This window comes from Semicossyphus pulcher, unplaced genomic scaffold, assembly GCF_022749685.1.
Source record: "Semicossyphus pulcher isolate SPU_LCO1_2020_fin unplaced genomic scaffold, fSemPul1.0.p SCAF_1, whole genome shotgun sequence".
In the NCBI taxonomy this organism is placed as follows: domain Eukaryota; kingdom Metazoa; phylum Chordata; class Actinopteri; order Labriformes; family Labridae; genus Semicossyphus; species Semicossyphus pulcher.
The window spans coordinates 16,729,730-16,751,154 of NW_027211603.1; positions in this window are offsets into that span (position 1 = coordinate 16,729,730).

The following is a 21,425-nucleotide window of genomic DNA, read 5'->3' on the forward strand; positions in this document are numbered from 1 at the left end:
ACTCCTGTCTGTCTCTTTTCTGCTATATCACGGTCTGACGTCACAATTGGCCGCAGACAGGGTTAGTAAACAATGAAGATGTTACGCTGGTCAGGTGAGGTCTTTTTTGTATCTTTCACTCATTCTGTCATTCAGTCTGTGTATCAAACTCGACGGCGACAAATTTGGAACAATGTTCGAGCGTTGCTCGACGGAGACGGACGGAATTTGTAGCTGACATGACAAGGAGTCACAGAAGTTACCGACGGAGCATAGCATCGCGCCGAAAAGGGGGCGGAGATTAGCGTGTCGACACGGGTTTTGTGTTCCCATCAATGCCGATCAGAGTTGAGGTGATAATTACCCGGGTCTACTGCAGAGTCATTTGACCCGGGTCTGAATGCATTAAGCAAAAAAGCCGGGTGTTCGCTGGGTTTTTGACCAGTGGGAAAAGGGCTTTCACAACGTGTCTGAAGAAGAAGTGGTACTGGTGAGAGATGGTAACAAAGCTCAATATGGCTAAGTTACACCTTGTGTTCATTACAGCCTACAAAGCTTTCTTTATTCTCAAATCGATCTACAAAATAAAGGGGCCTGAGGAGTTTTCTTACTTTTGCTGCAAACAAAATCAAAGTTTACATTTGAATCCTTGAGGTCTAACAAGTGTGATGAATGCATTCTTTTAAACCAATAAAACATTTGTAAAGCTGATTTTTTAAGTATTTTATATTCTGCATTGTGTACATGTATGTTTACTAGATTGTAGTCTTTTCCCTGCCTTTGTTGTTGGATTTCTGTGAGACACAAACAAACCAGGAAGCCCTCACATAAAAAGGTTCCATTGTGTTGACAGAAGTAATTAAGAATCACAACAAATTAAAATTTAAAAAAGTTTAACTGTTTGCACTCTTTACCATGAAACACCCAAATAAACACGAATGAAACCAACTGTTTTCAGAAGAATGAGTTCATGAAGATCACCTGTGAGTAACCACAGTGTGAAAGGTGATTTAAGGTTAAATACAATCGTATCTGAAAGGAAAAAAATGGCGGTTAAATACATTTTTCGCTACAAATGACACCAGGACAAAAGAAAATTCCATGCAAAGCAGTGTCAGGTTGACTTAAAAGCACTTATCAGGGGAAGGAAAATAAGGAAAGAAAGGATATAGTAAAATAAGAAAAGGCAGCCGCCTGTTTGAGGCCACAGCGAATACAACACCAAATCCTAATTCCCCTGATTTAACACGCTGACTGAGAAAGGCTGGGGATCTGCTCATCCACAACATTTTTGTTACTCTCGGGTGGAGATGATTATGATAAAACATCATATTGTGAAATGTTGGAGAAAAAAATAAATGAGTAATAGACTAAGAGAGACTAAGAGCACCCACAGGAAAATGAAATTACTTTTTATGCCATCACTAACATTTAATATATCTTTTTTTTTCAGATAAGCACTTGGTAAAAGGCACATTTTCCTTACAGCTAAAATATTTAATGAATTCTCCTTGTTGGCAAAAAGCTTTTTGATGTAGAAATGCTAATTCCTGAAACAACACTGATGAAACTGTCATGCTTTCAAGACACTCAACCTTTTAGTAACCATGTGCTGCGTTAATACATCTTCAAGTCTGAAAGGCAGCAACTCCTTCCATGTTCACACCCCAATGAAGGGAGGAAGAAATACCCCAGTAACATGATCAAGGTTGGTACAGTCACGCTGGCACAGACGGTGTCTTTGAACAGAGCTGAAGCCGTTATAGCGACAAAAACAAAACTAAGAGTGCACAAAGCTTCATTTACTACCAGCACCTTCTTCACTTTCCAGTTAACTATACGACTATGTCAGATTTCTATACGTTATTTTATAAACCACGTATAAAGTGTTGCATTGTGTCTATGTGAGGTTACCTGAGAATCATCCATGCGGTGGATCATCCCTGTGGTTACTGCAGTATGGTCAACTTGCTGAAGGATCTCATGCCTGACCATCTGGGGATCCTTTTGGATGTTTCACATTTTCCTGGTCATCACTGATGTCCTCCTGTCTATGGAAATAAACGTTTCAAATAAAATCCTACACATCTGAGCATCAAGACATAAACAAACAATGTCCCAGAACTGGAAAAATACTATATTAACTCCTCCTGCTCCTGCTAACTCCAAGACGTATGTCTTGGTGTGTCTACTTTACCGGGAATCATTAATCTTAAGAACACTGTTTCTGTTAAAAGACAAGAAACCAATCAACAAACCCACAGACTGAAATTCAGAGTATACTGGTACAGTCTGTGAAGGGCATTAGGCTGACTAATAGGTAGTCTTATCTGTACTGGCCATTGGATTAGGCACAGAGTCAGCACCATATATTCATATTATTCACATTTAAGCATCTTGGTCTGTTGTAATCCGGTTGTACATGCCCTAAAAATGAGCAGTGAATTGGGTTAAAGAAAAAAAATTACATTACCGAAATAAAAAGTCAGAGGGATGTAAGAATCTGCATCATTGATCACGCCACAGAAAAACGACGGCTCATATCCGTAAAACAAAAAATCTGCAGAAGCTGATATGTTGAGGATGTGGGAAGATGTCTTTTTTTTATTTTCTTCAGTGTGGGTGGCTGGAGATAACTCAGGTAGGGGTAAACGGATGGCTGTATAGAAAAAATCAGTTTGGCTACATCATATCCTCTTGCAGAGTAGCCTTGACCTGCTGGATGATCTTGATAGAGCCGCCGTCCATTTAATTCATATGGATACACTGACATCCCCCAGTATGCCTTATCTCAGTGAGGACCAAGTAATATATTTGGGATTGGATTAGAGTGATCCCGCTGAGAGAGAGAGAGAGGGGATACTGACAGATAGACAGGAAGGTGTGCAGACCAGCAGAATTGGTGCTACCAACAGCATTTATACTTCTAACCTTGAAAAGTAAAACCATTACAAAAAGGCCTTTAAGTTTAGAAAACTAACTTCTAATTCTGAATGTCGATGTGAATTAACCGAAGCTTTGTAAAACAAATTAATGAAATAGGGCGTGTAGCAATTAAAGGCACTGCATGTATGAAGAAAATACTTTGTTTAATTCAGATCCAGTGCAACTTTATGTCCCAAAGTGATCTATCTTATTAATCTTTTAGACACCATTTTGAAGTGTAAACAGGTGTAATAGGTGTAAATAATTATGTTAATGATGGCTGGATTCTATTAAAGTGCCTTTGTTTGACTGCCCTGGTATACACCCTTGTCATAACAGAAAATCACAGGTGAAACAAGTATTGCTGACGATGTCTCAGTACCGTTAACGCTAGAACCGGTTCTCGTGTTAAGTGTCCCAGTAAGCCATGCTAGTGAGCCTGCAGGCACAATACAAAAGCCCAAGGACTAGCTAACTTAGATGGAATAAAAGAAGATTTTTAAATTATTAACTACACCTGAGCTTTTCCTGCAATGACATGCCAAATCTCTATTAAAAAAGTGTTGGCAGAATAATATGGGGTATTCTTTGGGACACACTCATAGTAAGTATCACTGAAATCGACATTTAACACATACCTGTCTGCTCCCTGTTTAAGCTACTTTTCCTCCCTTTCTCGGTTGTAACTGAAAGTAGAGTCCAGACTGAGGGGTCTCTCCTCGGGAGTGGGAATAGCAGAGGTATCTATCGTGGACTTTGATGTCCACCGACCCTTCGTCACCTACCCTAGCTACGTTAACGCTTAGAGTCAGCCAAGTGTGGCAACGTCGGTGCCTTTTGAAGCTAGCTCGGTAGCCTGTAACTCATCAGCTGTAGCAACGTCAAGTAAATTTTAACGTTTGATACTTCGACACAATAGTCTAGTGACCGACAGCTAACTAACTGGCAAATTGGCTAATAGTGCTATCTATATTTCCAAAATAGAGACGCGGAAGGTTTACACAAACATAATACAAATCTGCACGTCGATAGTTGGCAACGCACTTGGCTAGCTACATTGTGGGTATGTTGGATTTACGTCACAGCTGTGCCTGTGCGTGCCCAGTGGTGCGTTACTAGCTAACTAAACCAGTAACCACTTTGCTCTCTTACTGCACTATTCACTAGTCACTGTTCACTTAGTGTTATAAGATGCCCTTTCGCCTAGTTGGTTTTTCAGCCAAGTTAGGGCGCCCCTCATATCAACATTAACAGATAAACAGGGTTGCTTCATTTTAATAATATTTTAATGGAAATAAAGAAGGAAAAATAAAAATAATTAAAATAAAACAAATACACTCTCCAGATGAATACCAAATAAATAAAAAATATTTTGAACTGTATTTAAGATAACTTCATTTCAAACGTTTTTTGTTCATCATCAGCATGGAGCTTAATGCTCAGAAAATGAGATTTTGCAAATTTAAAAATATATATATTTATTTATTAAATATATTTTTTCTGAATTAGACAATGTGAGGTGTGTTTTTAATTCCACATGTTGTGCAAAAAAATTATCTAAAACATGCAGCATGGCTGTGATCTATATGTACTGTGCCACAAATCAATTATTTGAAAGGATCTCGATAGTATTTTTTATTAGATCATAGATGTTGTCAGTTGAGTTCATAACAGTACAGCACAAAGACGTTGGCTCAAGAATAATTGATTATTTAAAAGAATATATGTTAGATATGACTTGATTTTTGTCGCAGGTGGAAAAGAGAATGTGGGTGGATAGCAAAGCTTTATAGGTGGAATTTGACAAGATGAAAGTTGGTTTAGGTGTTAGGGACCAAGCAGTAGCCACAGCACAAGGAAAACAGTTTTTTTTAAAGAAAAAGTGGGTTTTTTATTTGACCAGAATAACAAAAAATTTATAAACCAAGAATCTAATGACAAGGCCTATAAAAGAGAACAATAGATAACTCAAAAAAATATAGCCTACCAAAATAACAGGGTGTGAATTTGACAAACTGATCTAATAAAGAAACAAAGGGGAAAATATATAGTTGTTTGGCCAAACCAAATAATACAAAAGGGGTAAACAAAATGAACACTTACATAATTGCTAGGTAAAACTAGCTTATCCCAAACCTTACCATGACATTTGAGCACATGCTCCGTCCCAATGAGTTGGCTTGTGTCCTCAGCCCTTTTCCACACCTTTTTACCGTTAATATAACAGAAATGAGTTCTTAATCTTACAGTGTAAAAATGTAAGACTAAATGCAAAAAAACAATTATAAATCAAACTAGGTGTGTAAATTGGTTGAGGTTGACTGCAATTGAAATAAAAATGAACATGTGTAGGTGGGTGACTAATTAGGTGAGAGTGTAGGTGAAATTTGTTACCCTGTGAGGCTGTGGCCATCACACTGGGTCAGGACGGACGGGAATCTTCACTCAGAGGAGTTTTTGAATGTGTTGGTTTGGTAGTTCTTTGCCCTGGCATTCTGCAATGCCATACTGAGTTTAGGAGCATATGGTCTATTTATCATGTCTTGCAGTTGGATTTTTAATGAGAGGACTGGTACCAATCAAATGTTTTAACACAGCTGATACAGGAATAAATGTAGTTCTGGAAGAAAGGACAAATCATTTCATAAAACAATGACCATCTTATTTTACATTCCTTGTGTTGCTTGATATTCATTAATACTGATGGGTGAGATGAAATCATCTGTTAGTCAGAAGGTTTTGTCGAAAGGAGTACACTCCTTGAGGCCGGTGTGAAGTATCTGGCCACTGAAAGCGGCTACCCAAGGCTCATAATGCGACTATGACTTGGCAACATCTTTGTTACAAACTAAGATTATTAAAAAGATGTCCCTTGGCAACTCATTATAGCATCAGCTCAGGCCATGTTCTCCTAAAGCCGTTAATTAAATTTGAATGATTACAAAAGTACAGAACAGTCAACAGCTCCATGACTGCAAGCCAGAACGGCAAAATGCCTGCAGGCAGATGACTTAATATGATTTTATCTTTTTTTTCCACATATTCGAAGCTCCCTGTTATGCTTGTTGGTCTTAACAATGTTGACATTTTTAACTGTCTGTATTTCTCCTCATTATCTTTGTGGTATACTGTTCTTCTGTACGTTTGTGGTGAGTCTTTAAGTCCGATCGCCAAAATACTTTAGATACAAGAACCAGGACTGCTTTCATTTTAACATGTTCATTAAATACTGCTGTGTTGATCTATTAACATGTCAAACATCTACTAAGAGTCTAATTAGAAGAGAAATCAGTCTGTCGACTCCAAGGACTGTCATGAAGGAGAGAGTTACATTGTTCTGTTTTACCCTCTAACTTGCTATTTACGCTGAAAATGTCAATAATAGAGGTATTAATTAGGTGGGTAGACAAGACAGCAGACACAAGGTTACTTTTGAAGGCTTTAATCTTTTTGTGTTTGTGAAAGCTGGAAATCAAAAGAGCAGGATACAAACATGACACATCGGTGACCTACAATCACATGTCTTTACCAACTTGCTTGATCTTAGTGAGTCTTTCGCTGAAAAATGTTGTAATTGTGCCATCAGTTATGTAGATATGCATGCTGAAAACAAGCATGGTAACATCTGAATGGCTGTGGTTTATTCTTCTTGTGGTTTTCAGAGCTGGAAATGACAGCAGAAACTTCATCCTGCCACAGGAGTGGTGTGCAGTGGACAATACGATCCTTTCTGGATCACCCACCATTTCGGACACGGGTACAACTGCTAATCACGTGGGCACACGTGTATCACAGGCACCTCATATGCTGGCTACAAACTGACTTACCTTCTCCCTCTGGTAGGCACTACAAACCTTCATACAACAAAGCAAACATCGTCTTCTCATAGGCCCTTTGCCGTGCAATAACACGATGTTAGCTGTAAACAGAGCTACTGAAAACTAGACTTAAAATGCACGTGTTAACTTGACTACTTACTTCTTATTTTTCTGTTAAATTATGAAAGTGTTATCAATGAGAATGTTTCTGGGACGAGGTAAAGAGTTTGTCTGTGACGGGCCTATCACAAGTAAGGTTGAAGAATAAGGTAAGGTGACTCTGTGAGTCATTCTTGATTACAGGAAGTGAGAAACTTAAGCTCCCAGTCTGTGCCTTATATGTTCACACAACCCTTTACAGCCACAGTGTGTAAGTGCCCTCTGTTGGTGCCCTCTGTTGAGACAGCACTTGCTTCATTTACATATTCATTGGTTTGAATATTTTCTATCTTTTCTGTCTACAGTACTTTTACAATACAGTTGTCTCCCATCCACCTGCTTGGTCTTAGGTGGATTATGTCAGGTGGAGAAAAAAAAGAGAGGCCAGCACCCCAAATATACAGGTGCTGGCATGTATGTAGTTAATATGGTAGTTTACATTGATGTGGGTTTGTTGCAGTGCAATTTTGAAAACTGTGAAGTGACAGCACGACGCTTGAACTGTACACTTTGTCTGAGTTATGTAACACACTGACACGCTGGTTTAGGCTGAGCACACAGAGGACTGTCATCACAACTTTGGCAACACTTCAGCATTAATTCTGAAGCTAAGAAAATATGGATTAAAGCATTGGCGACATCATTTATAACAGCTAATGGATATAATTGAGCGAGAAACTCCTGCAAATCGAGGACTCCGTCAGCTCTGAAGAGGGATGTTGCTGGGGTGAGGTGGGCCTGACATTAGCCGCAGCTGTGAAGAGTGTGACATTAGCAGCTGTGGTAAATGTGGCTTCAGCTGTTACAAGTGTGAATGAGGCTGCAACTGTCATCATCGCAGATCTGAGCGCTTATGGATGTGCACTTTGTGGACAGCACGATGAGCCCTAACCCTGCAGGAAACTGAGAAAGGAGCTGTTTTAAAAATGCATATTTAGCTGCTCATAGTTTACATATCCTAATCCACAGGTTAACCCTGCTTCAAGCTCCTAAACCTGCTCATTGGACGTTAACAATGCTTCAGTTATTCGATACCATCATTAATAAAAAGGAGGCTGAGTCAGATGAGGATAAAGCAAACCCATCTGCTGACTTGTGCTTGCTATCGTCTCCATCTGCTCGGTGTTAGAGTTTACAGATTGTACGACTGCGTGTATGTGTGTGAAAGAAGGGTGAATTATCAATCTGCTTTATATTTGAAAGTAATTAGAATTCTTCATTTCTCTTTGAAGCCCTGCAGAAAGACGCAGGCTGCTGCTGCTGCTGCTGCTGCTGCTGCTGGTGGTGGGGGTGACAGGTTAATTGAGGAATAATACCCTTCAGAATGATGGATTTTGGTGACTTGAGATGTCAGAATCCATTATAGGAAATTTAAATTTGCAATTAAAGTGGGAGGTTGGGTGCAGAATTCTTTCATTTTAATTCCCCCTTTGCTTCCTCCCCTGTTATTATTAATGTTCTGCATTAAATGTCCAGGCCCTCTGTTCTCTGCTTTGGCACTCACCCACCTTCAACACAGTTTGCCAAAACGAGGCTTAATTAATGAACTCATACAGACAGTGAATCAAACTTTTTTTTTTTCCAGGGTAGGAATGCTGGACAAGAGGGAGATTTCAAGAAGTAATTGGAAAATATACACCCCATCATGTTGAGGAAAAGAACAGAGAAAGAACTCCTTAATTTATCCTCGTTACTTCCTGTTTCATAACTTTATATTTTGATACTCAATCTAACCTTGTAATCTTTGGTTTGTGGGCTGTGTAAACTAACACTTCTTGTTTAAGGACAGAGCCTGTAATGTGATGCCGATCAGCAGTCGACCCCTGCCGATGATATTTCTGCAACACTTCACCTGTTTACGCAGCTCACATGAGAGGAATTTTGAGCTTTAGGTCGTGTTCGTCAACACTTGTGTCTATAAATCTGTAACGTCAAACCTTTACCACCTGCCACACGCTAAATAGGTTTGTAATATGTCCTGTTGTGCGTCTGGCTCTTCTCCACAAATTACATTTCCAATTCAAATTGTTCAATGTACACTTCAAGGTGCCGTTTGTTATACATATTTATATACTGCTGAGAAATCACAATAGGTTTAGTTCTCTTGAGACACATTCACAAATGTTTTCAATAAAGTTAACTTTGAAGTTATAATCTGGAAGATTTTCATGTAAATAAATGTCTGATAAGTCACTATCTATCTCTGAATGAGGTAACACAATGGTGATTGAGCCTATGGCCCACTGATGAAAGCCTTTACATTTGCAGTATTATGGAGTGGCTGTCTGTGGCGACATTCACGGAAAAAATCACAAGCGGCGCCCAGTTAGTGACGCGTTTTCCATCACCCAGCAGTAGTAGGTCTGCCAGAGAGCGTAGGTGGAGTTAAGCGGCTGCTTTTCCGGTCTCTGCAAGTGTTGCGAGTAAACAGTAATCTACTATGGCTGAACAAACAAAGTAAAGATCGATGACTACAGATACAACTTCAGAAATAAGTGAAAATCCAAAGAAAAAGAAACAAATTCGACGTTCAGATGAAGGCAAACAGTCTAAAAAGGAAAACGACCGTCAGCGAGGAAAATCAAGAGTTACAACCGGAGCCACACATGCGACACTGTCTGGATATCTGGGAAGTCACCATAGGTGCCGCCAAAAAGGACGAAACTGAGATCTTCGAGATCACTACTTTAAACAAATGTTTTGCCACACTACAGACTATTCCACTTTTATTGTCATCTAATATAGGACCTCAAAGTTTTATAAATAATGATTAAAACCCTTCAAACTACTATTTTGATTACATGAAGTAAAAAACAAAACAAAACTGCAATTTCAAGTAGAAATAGGATGAAAGATGACATGTAATACAGATGTAGCTGTATGAACAATGAGACATCATCAGACAGAATATATCAATAAGATAAAAACATGGATTTGTCATTATTTGAATTCAAAGTACATGTATTTTAAAATACTGCTTCTAATATGGATATGACTGAAAGATCAGAGTATAAATACAGATTACAGCGAGACAGTAACTGCTGCAGTAAGTATTGTGTTTGTGCTTTAATAACCCAGAAAGCAAAAAGGACTGATGCACAATATTTTGTAACCATTGTGAAAATTGAGTCGGTGGGTGAATAAATTCAGCGTCTCTGTTTCCCTGTGAGGACTATCTGCAGCCGCAGCAGCACATTAATGCCACTATCAGCTACTATATCACCAGTCAAAGTGACAAATGGCAGACAAGCGCCTCTCAAATATTCAGCGAGGGTGGAGCAGAGCAGGGGTGCTAATGGGTGATGCTGTTTTCCTCCATTTGGCAGGAGGACTTGGTGTAAAATTTGGGGAGAGAGATTGTTGGAGTGAAAGTGTGAAAAAGCAGAGCGTGTATGTTTGCATGAAACATAACATGCTTGATCTACATGTTTTGAGGTTTAAGAGCGGAGAACAAATGATTGTCCTATTGTCCTCTCTCTGCACTCCCCCCCTCGTCTCCCCCATCACTCGGACAGCTGGAAACAGAATTCATCCGATTCGTTCTGCTGCTTTTCTCTCTCCCAACTGCCCCATTCCCCCCACCACCGCTCCCCGGTCCCCCTCACTGTCGTAATAGGATCTGCAGGAATCATTCAAAGGCTAGATATAATTTACTGCTTGCCGTGCACAATACCCCCTCCCGCTCTCTCTCCCCCCCTTTCTCAATCGCACAAGGTGCCCTGCGGATGAACTAATCATACTTGAAATATTATTTCTGCTTCTTATTCCTCCATTTTATGAACAGCTCCTTTTTATGGTGCAATGGATTTAACCCCTGCGTGGTCACACCCACACCGGTCTGTGCGGGGAGAGCGGTGGGTGGGTTGTTGTAGGCGGAGAGAGATAGAGAGACAATCCTGATTGTTTTTATATTTCTTTGTTTACATCTCTGACTCCTGTTTATTTTGATATATTTATGTTGTACCCACACCTTGATTTCCCCGGGTGAGATCTATATTTTCTATTACTGAACATACAAGTGACAAGCCGAGAGCCTCACCAACACAACTATAAAATAAGACAACTCCACAGGGCTCTTTTACCCATAATCCCTCTGCTCTCTTTATGCAATCCACATATTTGGACAAGTAACTCCTCTTCATTCATAATATATACACCAAATTCTCTCATGCATTACAGCTCATATATTAGCATATGTGCTGCGTGGCTCTCTAAAACAATAGAGTTGTACTAGTGTTGACTTTAATAGCTTGTATGTGAGTCACTTGGCAAAGTGCATGTGTTTGAATGTAGACAGAGAGATGGATCACAAGCCTGCACAGGCTGGTGAACGTTAAAAATGAGACTTTGTGACATTGTATTGATTTGGCACTTTAGCCATTGATCTCTTGTAGGACAAGTGGTCGGGATTGGGAATATTTCCTTGAAATCTTGAATATATTCCTGAATCGTTTTTTTAAACTTGGAAAATTGACTTTTTTTCTAAGTTCTCAGAGGGTTCAAAATCAGAGTCAGGAAGATAAAGTCTATTTGACGCAAGGTTTGGATGTTATTGATAATAGCAAACTTGAAACTCTAGAAATAGTTTCAATATAGAATTTCAGATTTTACTCTGATCAAACAGGTTCCATCAACAGAATCTAAGTTACACCACTGACTCTTTAAAAGTCACCTGACCGGCTCAGGACACATCTTGGTCCTACTGCTGTAAAGGCTGTTTATCAAAAAGAACAAAGGAAATGAAAAACAAAGTAAAGATTATCTGGCATTTAAAAAAAAAAAGTAAATATTAATATTGGCCTCCAGAATTGTGTATCTGTTTGAATACGATGCCATGTGTTTTCTAAATAGTTGACAGCCGTGCAGCATACATACCGAGCTTTAAAAGGCTTTTGTGTACGGCCAAATATTCCAGCTTCTTTTCAACATAGTTGCACCTGTTTTTTCACTGTAGCCTCAGTGATTTATATCGAGCCAGTGCACATGTTGATTATAGATATAATGAAACAGCTGGACTCCTGGGAGGATGGTTTATCAGTAACTTTAGGTCAGAAGCTAACAGGATGTTGTCATCATACTTTCTGTTCATTTCCTGTTTTCTCTTTGCAATAAAGGTACCTAAGGAGGTACAGAGGTATCTATAAAACAAAAGTAAAAGAGTACCTCTAATTACCTGTGCTTTTTCCTGTGCTTCTTATTATAACAATAAAATGACTGTAGTGTGGGTGTAGGTTTATCACTGATTCAGAAGAGAACAACATCATCTGTAAGTGTGCATCTCAGGCAGATCTAATAAACGTTTGACTCTCCTGGAGCATGAGTCATTGCGTCATTGTTTTTCCAGTATTTTCTTTCTTAACTTTTACCAAGTGTCCAAGCTAACATGCTGCTATCGTAGGCCAAAAATGAAGCCGTAATTGGCCTAAGGTGAGCTGCAGCATTGTTGTCTTTTTATTGATAACCATCTGTTCTTACCGATTAGCCTGCTTCATTAAATAGAGTAATTAGCCTAACAGCACGTTTTTACAAGATGTCAACGGGGTTCCAAAGAGGAGGAAATGTTCACACATCACTTTATCTGTGTTTATGTGGCGTCTACTCTGAGAGCGGACTGAAGTGATACATTGTCTGCTATCCTTCATTTGGATGCACGCAGACACACTTTAACGCGCTCGCAAACACATTAAATCATGTATTCTTTGTGGAGCGTGTTTGTATCGGCTCGGCAGACGGAGAGATGCAGAGGAAGTGATAGAAAGAGAAAAAGTAGAAGAGAGAGAGAGAGAGAAAGGCAGAGAGAGAGGTAGACAGAAGGCAGCGATCAGCTGTTCACTTGTACTTAGGGAGCACATTTACTTTCCATTGATTTCCAATGCTTTAGTCAATTTCCTGTCACTTTTCATTGCAAGTACATGTGATCTCAGTTTAGCTGCTTGCAGGAAAAAGGAGAAAGTCCAAAATGGATATTTTAGAGAGTCTATAACACAACTGCTACAGGCTGTGTTACTGCTCTGCTGAATCTAATATTACTGTTGGCAGGTGCAGATCCAGATAAATGCTATTAAGCAACACATTATAAGGAAAACAAACGCTTAAAACAACCAGTGTGAAAAGTGTTATTGTGTAACCAGTTAAATGTTCACTGTAGAAAATTGAAAACAGTGAAAGTAACAGTGAAAACACTTGCTCGTGCCAGATGAACCTACGAGAACTGACCGTCACAGGCAGCTCAGGAACAGATGTGGTGTCCAGCAGTCGCCATGAATCACCAAAACTACTGTAGCTTTCACTACTTCTCCTCTTTCCCCTTGTTTTTTTTTTTTCAGTGTCTTCCGTGACTATTTTCTGTGCACAAAACACACAGGTTTGATCTGTATTCCATTTGCTTTCTCAATCTCCCCGTTCTCTCCCTGTTCTTCTTTAATGCAAATACTCATTCGCCTACTTTTTATTTTTATTTTGGTCTCTTTTTTTCTGCTGCCTCTCTCAGAGAGCATCGCCAACTTAATATTCAGTTTTAAAAAGCACAACTCCAAACAAAGGGCATTTTCACCCCCACCCCCTCCCTTGCACATCTGCTTGCGAAGGAGACAGGCCTTAACACCTGGAAGTAATAAAAGACCAACAGTGAGAGAGAAAATAAGGTAGGATTATTGTTCTGTGTGAGGAAGAGATTATGTTCAGAGAGGAAGACAGTGAGGCGCGCGGCTACACTTTCACCTCAAACAACAGGAGGAGAAAGCAGCGGCTGATTAAAACTGAAATGAGGGGAGGCAGAGCGTGTGGAAATGAAGCACACTTTCAGGTAGAAGGCTTTATCTAAAATGGAAATAAAATAGACTGGAATATTCTAAACGCTCCTGCAGTTACAATGTCTTTATCTTACCACAGCTCAGAATGATAGCTGAGAGAAAGCTGGGTTGCATTTTTCCAATTTTGATGAGACTCATTTGTTGCTTTTTTTTTTCTCTATTCTGTACTGAAAATGTTGCATTTTCTTCCAATCAGCTTGTAATTTTACCAGAGGTTTACAGAAAATGAAAAGCACGGGAGGTTATCTAACTTTCCATCGAGACTATCCTAATTAGCTTCCTTTGAAATTGATATTTACTGTAAGAACGTCGCTAAAAAAGAAATTCTCCTTTTTCATTCTAAAGCATTAAATGAATCCACACTATGAGAAAATGCATTTCTAATTATTTTAGAGCCAATGCACAGGTCAAAACAAAACAAGAAGTGTGGACGCCTTAGACAGGTAATTATTCTGCAACATCCAGACTCCTCTTCCTCTTTGCAGGCCAAAATCAAAGGAGCGGGGTGTGGGAAACATACAGAAACAACATAAAATCTCCCTCTCCCCAGGTATATGACCTAACAACACCCCTGCTCGCAGCATGTTGGCCCATAACATCCAGCACAATCCAAATAATCCACACAAACACCAATTCAACCTGTGTGAAGGGACTCGGGGATCCGACACAGTCTCTCCAGCTCTCATCGCTCTCCCTCATGTTGACTGGATGACATTAGATGCCACTGCTTGTTTGTGCTCTAATGACAAGCAAGAGGGGACTGCTGTCTCCATGGCAACAGCCAAGGCTCAATACATCATACCTCGTTACAGTAGTCAAGCGGGGATGTTTGGTCAAAAATTAATACATCAGGGGAGGAGGGAGAGAGAGTGCGGTGTGGGAAGATTGCCCGGCGTTTTGTTATACGAGTTTGATAACGGCAGCATTTAAATGGAGGCCTGCTTATTAATTTCAGGCTGCAACAGTCGGCAACTATTTGAAATGGGTGTTCGGTGACCTTGGCGTGATACGTTGAGGGTGTCATGTCTCTGCTAGGGAGACAGTGTGAGGGATAAAGAGGCAGACCAAAGGAGAGGAGGGTGTGTGTGTGTGTGTGTGTCTGTGTGTGTGTTAGTGAGAGTGAGTGTGTGTTGGGGGCAGGGCCTGGCTTAAGGCGGTGTGGGGCAGATTAATTGTGTATGATTCACATTTGTAGGAACTGTAGCCAAACAGATAGTAAGTCCAAATGCTCAGGCTGCTCGCCAGTGTTTGTCTGACTACAGTCACTGTTTAGGCTGTAGAAAAGAGAGGAAAAGAAGAGTGAATGTGTTTCTCATTAAAGTAATACTTTTTTGTTTCAGAAGTATTTGTCAGAATGAGGGTGGTAGGAGAGACAGAGCCTGCTGAGGCAAGCTGTAAGAGACAAGAGGACACAGTTTAGGCAAACGTGACTCCAGACTTTCATGATACATTCTGTCTACACAGGTTAGGTGCGGTGGCAGGGGTCAGTCTCTAAAATCCCATGACCTAAGACCTTCTAGTCTTTCACGCACAAAATATGCTCGGAAGATGCCTTTTATTTTGAAGTCTTCAACCACTATAAGCAGGCCTTTTTTACTCCCCGAATATCACCTCGTAATGTTTGATTTACACAATACAAAAGCTGCGTCCAAATATGAAACCACACTTGGATAAGCCATGCTGAATGACATCATTCTAAAACCACCACAAAGTAAATCAAATAGGAATCCGGCTTCCTGTAATACCCTCGTATTCTTACAGACTGACTACCTTCATGCTTGTTCACTTGGCAGCCGCAGTGATTGCCACTTATTCATGTGGGAATAATTAGTCATTCACTCACTTGACAAAAAGGCCTCAGTAGGACCCTGTTAGATTTAATTATGCGACAATCTCCTGAAGACAATAGTGGGTGATGATAAGAGAGTCATTCCTATTTGTATGTAATCAATGTTTAATATTTATCATTCAACAAGCTCTTATGGAGACGGCTTTAATGAGGACTTATCTTCACTTGAGTCCCTCTTCAACATTTTCAGCTCTCGCTCCAATTGACATTCCCTGACCTCCTGCAGAAGACAGAAGTGGGACTGTTTCTCCCACAGGATCTGCTCCAGTCTTTGAAATATGTTCTTAAAGGCTTTTCTGCTGAGGGGTTAAATTGTTGATGTTAAATGGAACGTTAGATTCTGCTAGCTTCCTGCTAATTAGATTGTAATTACAGCACGGCTCTGCCAGCCTGTCTCTTGCAATTAGAAACACTTGCAGCCAGTTGTCATGACCTTTCTTTTTAAAATTCTGTATTTTAAATTAGCTACAGATACCAGGGATAAATGCTCCGTAACAGTTGTTCTGAATGGTCAAATTATAATGTTTAAAATACCACGGAGACACACGAGCGCACATTATTCAAGCACTTGTTTTGTCAGGACACATTCTCACTTAAAGGATACGTTTAAATACAGGTGCAACACTTAGTATTAAAGCACATATACTAAAGTTATTACAATATATTTTTACACATATATTAGCTGTATATGTGTGTGTGCATGATCAGAAGTACTTGATTGATCCCACAGGAAAATTATAGTGTTACAGCTGCTCACTAAAAGAGAGAATAGAAGTCGACTTAGTAACTAATATATAATTTAAAATACAATAAAGGCCTAACCAAGCAAAGGTGGAAGTAACAATAGCAATACAGTTAATGTAATAAATAGAATAAATAAAACTGGGCTGTGTTATAGACATTTGTAAAAGTTATTCCTCACTCTTCACTCCAGGACTTGGACTGTGGCCCAGCCTGTTTTCCACAGTGGTAGTGTGCCCTCCCTCTCACTGAGAGGAGCTCTCAGACTGACTGAGGAGTGTCTCAGGCATCCACAGCACACCTGGTCTCCATTATCTCTCCATTTCACAGGCTTGCACCCCCTAACAGGGCAGCCTGGGAATGGGCCTGGCTCTTTCATCTTCCCATCATTATAGCAGGCAGCCCAGGGTCAGGGCCCAGTCTGTCAGGCATTCCAGCAGCAATACACTACGACTGATTTTGGTTAAGGTTTCACAAAATACACAACCAAAGTCGGAGAAATATTAATAAGAACAAGTCTCAAAGCAATTATTGTATTAAGAATTCTTCTCGGAGTTGACATTCACCCCAAAGCTATGTGAAATATGACGCTGCACCTCAAAGCTGCGCCTCCCGCTTCCTCAACAGCATCACCTTCCCTCACTCATGCCTCTAACCCTCCTTTGTGCTCTCTGTATAACATAAATAGTTCTTCTATTTGCTGATAAACACAGACAAAAAAGGTACAGGATAACATCTTTTTCAGAACCCCTCAATATGAAAGCAGTGTCTCCAAGTGTGCGGTGATATCATGCTGAGTGTTAGGTTTATTCTGTTGCTTTATCACTCCTAAATCTTGTCCGCAGAGGGACATTTTGAAGACAGATCAAGGGGAAGCCAAATTCTTCCCCTTCATCTTTTTTTAACTGTTAAAGGGATTTAACAGACCCCTTCAGACAATCTGTGAAACACATTTATGGAGAAAGGATACACCACCTGATGGTTCAGGTCTGACATGGTCCGGCCATTATCATTTTGCATATGAGAACAAAATGAGGTGTGATAATTGATCTCTCATGTACCGCGGCTCGCTCTCTCACGCCACTATCAGCATAGCTTGGTTTAAAGGCGAAAACACTCTCAGGCAGAGCTCACCCGAAGCCTTTTTAATGCATCATCACTTTGAGGTTACAGAAATGACACCATGAGAAGCACTTTGAAGTGAAGTAAAATTATCCCTTATTTCTGCCCCCACAAATGATTTATTAAGGGGGAAAAGGGGGGAGGGAAAGGGCAGACGAAGGATAGAGAAGGACAAACACATTCCCAGCACATATTCTCTTCATTACGAGTGAGGGGGGTGAGCCGATCATTCAATTACTGACTGCCGTCACAGGCTAATATTCCTGCCTGTCAGGGCCCATTCTGGCTCAGTTTTGGTCAGAGTCCTTCTGATGGACCTCATTTCCTGTTAAACTAAACCAGAAGGTGCTGTGAAAATGGCGACACCTGATCCTGTGTTCAGGAGACGGGAAGTGCTTCGGCAAAGGCCCCGAGCCTGCCAAGACGCCCTCCACGCCTTCTCCAGCATGGATCCCATGCGGGTGGGAAGCCAGCGAGATGGAGTTTGGGCGGAGGGGTTTATAGGCCATTCACTTAGCATCACAGGTGGGGGCGAACACCTTTATGTATATTGTTGAGTTTTTTATGGGAATACAGTATAAAGCTAAGTGAAGATGGGGTAGCCCATTTGAATGAAGAAACTTCAGGCTACAATTCACAAGAAACCGACTTCTCCTTTTTAATATTTTCATCCCATTCAATTTCCCTTTGATCGTCGCTCACCCATCATTTTACCTGACAGATTAGATTGAATTAGTTTGACCTGTCCTCAAGGCTGCAGCGTAATTTGGCTTTGACATTGATAGGGGAAAAAGAGACAATGTGGGGAGCGGAAGACGAGCGTGTGGGGGTGGAAGACAGTGAAGAGGAGTATGTGATGGGAAAAGAACTATGGACTATGTGGCTTTTAAGCTCGGCACTCTTTGTCAGGGGGTTAAACCTCGGCAGCGGCAATGCTAGCTGCTCATGTACAAAGCAGCTAGCTGAGCTGGGTTTTTCACTGGCTTAGACAGAAATATGTTGACAGTATCTTCTGGTGACAAACTCCAATTTGTTACGTCAATGCATGTCAGAAGAGTTTACACACAAGTCTACATATCCAACTTCTTCCATAGCCTCCAACAGGATTAGTATTTGTGACCGGCTTGGCTTAAAGTCTACATATGTTTGCAATTTCTCATCACCCTCTTACGTCACACTCAAATTCTGTAATGTCTCAGTGCTGTGCCTTAAGGTTAGCATTCAGCCACTTCCTAGCTAATAATGCTGTTCACTAATATTAGCTTAGGAAGTGGCTGAATGCTAACATAACCTTGAGTTAGTGGTGTGCAATATGATTGAAAAGACGTAAATTCCTAGCTAACAGTAATGTTAGCAAGAAAGGGCGGGTTTGTGCTTACATTAGCTGTTGTCTGCGGTAGCGAATGTATTATCAAATGTTTTTATAAAGGTAAGTCCGGTAATACTTATCGAATCATGTAACACTTTCAAAAGGTTGTGTTGCATTCAGCTTCCTCCGATAAGCTCAGAGGTGGCTATATGCTAACATTAGCTGTTGTCCGACAGTAGCTAACCGGTCATCAAATATGTTGTTTTAACTTAAAACGTGGCCTGATTTTTGTCCCTATTTTCATTATCTATTGTCTTTTAGCTTCTGATCAATCTGGAAGCACTGAAATAAAAAAAAATTGTCAGATTCCCTACATTTATATGACTTAAACTGTAACATAGCAGTATGACATTGTAACAGCATTTGAGCTCCCAAACCTTAGCATGATATCTGAGCAAAATGGCCAACGTGTGAATATGTTCAATGATGCTGATAGACAATTTGAGTTAGCTTCATTGCATAACATATCTGGCTAAGATGGAGACATATGCTCTGACCTAGCAGAGTAGAAATGGATACTGGAATCTGTGGTGATGTGTTCTGTTTTAGCTTCTGCTCCTCATTTTCTGCCTTTTTTTTTTGCGTAAGTGGTAATGCCAGCCTGAAAGCCAAGCAACCATTAGAGAGCTATGTTTTCTATTTAAGACAAGGACCAAGAAGACATAGCACAACCACTGCTTTTGAAGTCATTTTGACGAGAATTATCCAACATTTGTAGCAATCATTCTCTACAAAGGTTGAAAAATGATACTAAAGAACTTTGGAAACCCCCAACAAGCCATTATTCCAACAAAGTAAGAACTTAGACCTCAGTATGGTAACACCGCCCAGCTTGGGTCAGAGTGTGCAAACCGAGTCTGTGATATTCTATCCAACAGAGCTGTATTTGTCTGCTGTGCTATGAAAGGGAAAATTCAGCGGTATGTCAGGGCCTATTTGGGATATGTAAAAGGTTGACTGGTCTGAAGAGACAAATGACTGGAGGAAGCTGCTCCCCCTCTCGCTGAAATGACTGAGTTAGTGAGGTGCATTGAGAATGATAATTAAATATGGGGCCACAGATTGGCATGGTGGGCCCTGTACCTTTGGGCCAGGGGAGAATGGGTTTGGGAGCTCACATTGCCCTGGGCCTATGTTAGACTCAGGCACTAACCCAATTTCACACTGTGTGACTGGGCCTGGCCTGTTTCATTGCAGCATGTGAGAGTGAGTGCCATCTGGTCCGGGCCTGTGAAGGAAATGGCCTTGCTTTTCACACTGATCGGATTAGGGTGTTTTTAATTCATTCGGGATGTGCCCTTGCGTGTTAATTGGCTCAATATGGCCAATGAATCTTGCCTGTTGCTTGACACATGATGGCCTCTTCCTTAAACTCTGTGAGGAGGTTTGATGCTCCTCCGGGTTTAGCTGTTATTATGTTGTCCATACAAAGTAGCATCATTTTGACAGCGATTATCAAAACATTTTTCATTAAAAAAAAAAAAAGTAATCCATATCCTATTCTTTAATCAAATTAAAATAGCATTATTTCAATCCTTTACGTAATATGTAACAAAAATGTTACAGCTAAATAAAACTTGTAAGGTCTCACAAAAAAGAAATATGAGAACTTATCTTCAAAAAACACCAACTTTATGGCTATATTACGATATATTACCTTATATATTTGAAATGTTGCAGAAGACAGTCAGTGACAAAAATAGGTCAAAGCTGAAATAATGGCACATTTTTATCAATGATGCCTGTCTTATATGATAAATACCATAATATAAGTTTAACTGTAGTCATATATTTGAGCTATAAATGCATGTAAAGACTCCTTGGTGATAAAAATTGTGCCAAATTGCTCATTTCAGTGCGGAGCAACTCTCACTATTTTACTGATAGTTTAGCCCATACTCGGACGAGGTAAAACACCCAGAAGTGTGGTTATTATTGTGAGATCACAGTTTTGATTTACTTTTAACAGAATAATTTCTTCTTCTATTAATTCTTTCTCCTAACAATGCATCTCATTTTAGGCTGCATTCATCCAAGCTTCATTTCCAGTGCCTCTGATTACATTAGCTGCACACAGCCACCTCTAATTAGGAAGAAGTTCACAGTTGTTGCTTAATATGTATCAATTAGGCTGGGGCACTTCAGATCCCTACCAGCAGTCTAAATATATCACATGGGCAGATCGGATGTCAGAGGCTGAGAGGATCTGACTAGTTCACTGTACATTTTAATTAAAAACTGAGTTAAGCTGCTATGATATTCATACAGAGGATTTAAAGGTACAAACCATGAATCTTACAGGGGCCAGGGGCTAACAAGTGTTTTTACTTTGACTTAATGTCTGCTGAAAATTCAGTTTTGCCAAACAGGCTGAGCTGGACCACCTTTGTTTTCATTGGGAACGGTCCAAACTCCCAGGCCCCATGAACTACCCTCTGCTTACTCTGCACTTCATATTGCTTTTCCAGAGTGAACACTGATGCAGTATAAAAGACGGAAGGAGATACCGACTCAGTAACGCAGTGTTATTACTGATTTTATCAGACAAGTAATGAACCTATAATGTAGCTAACGTTAGCCACCCAGGCTAGATGTGGTTGTTCATGTAATACGGCTAATGACAGCTTACCCAGCCTCTCCTTGTGTTGTAA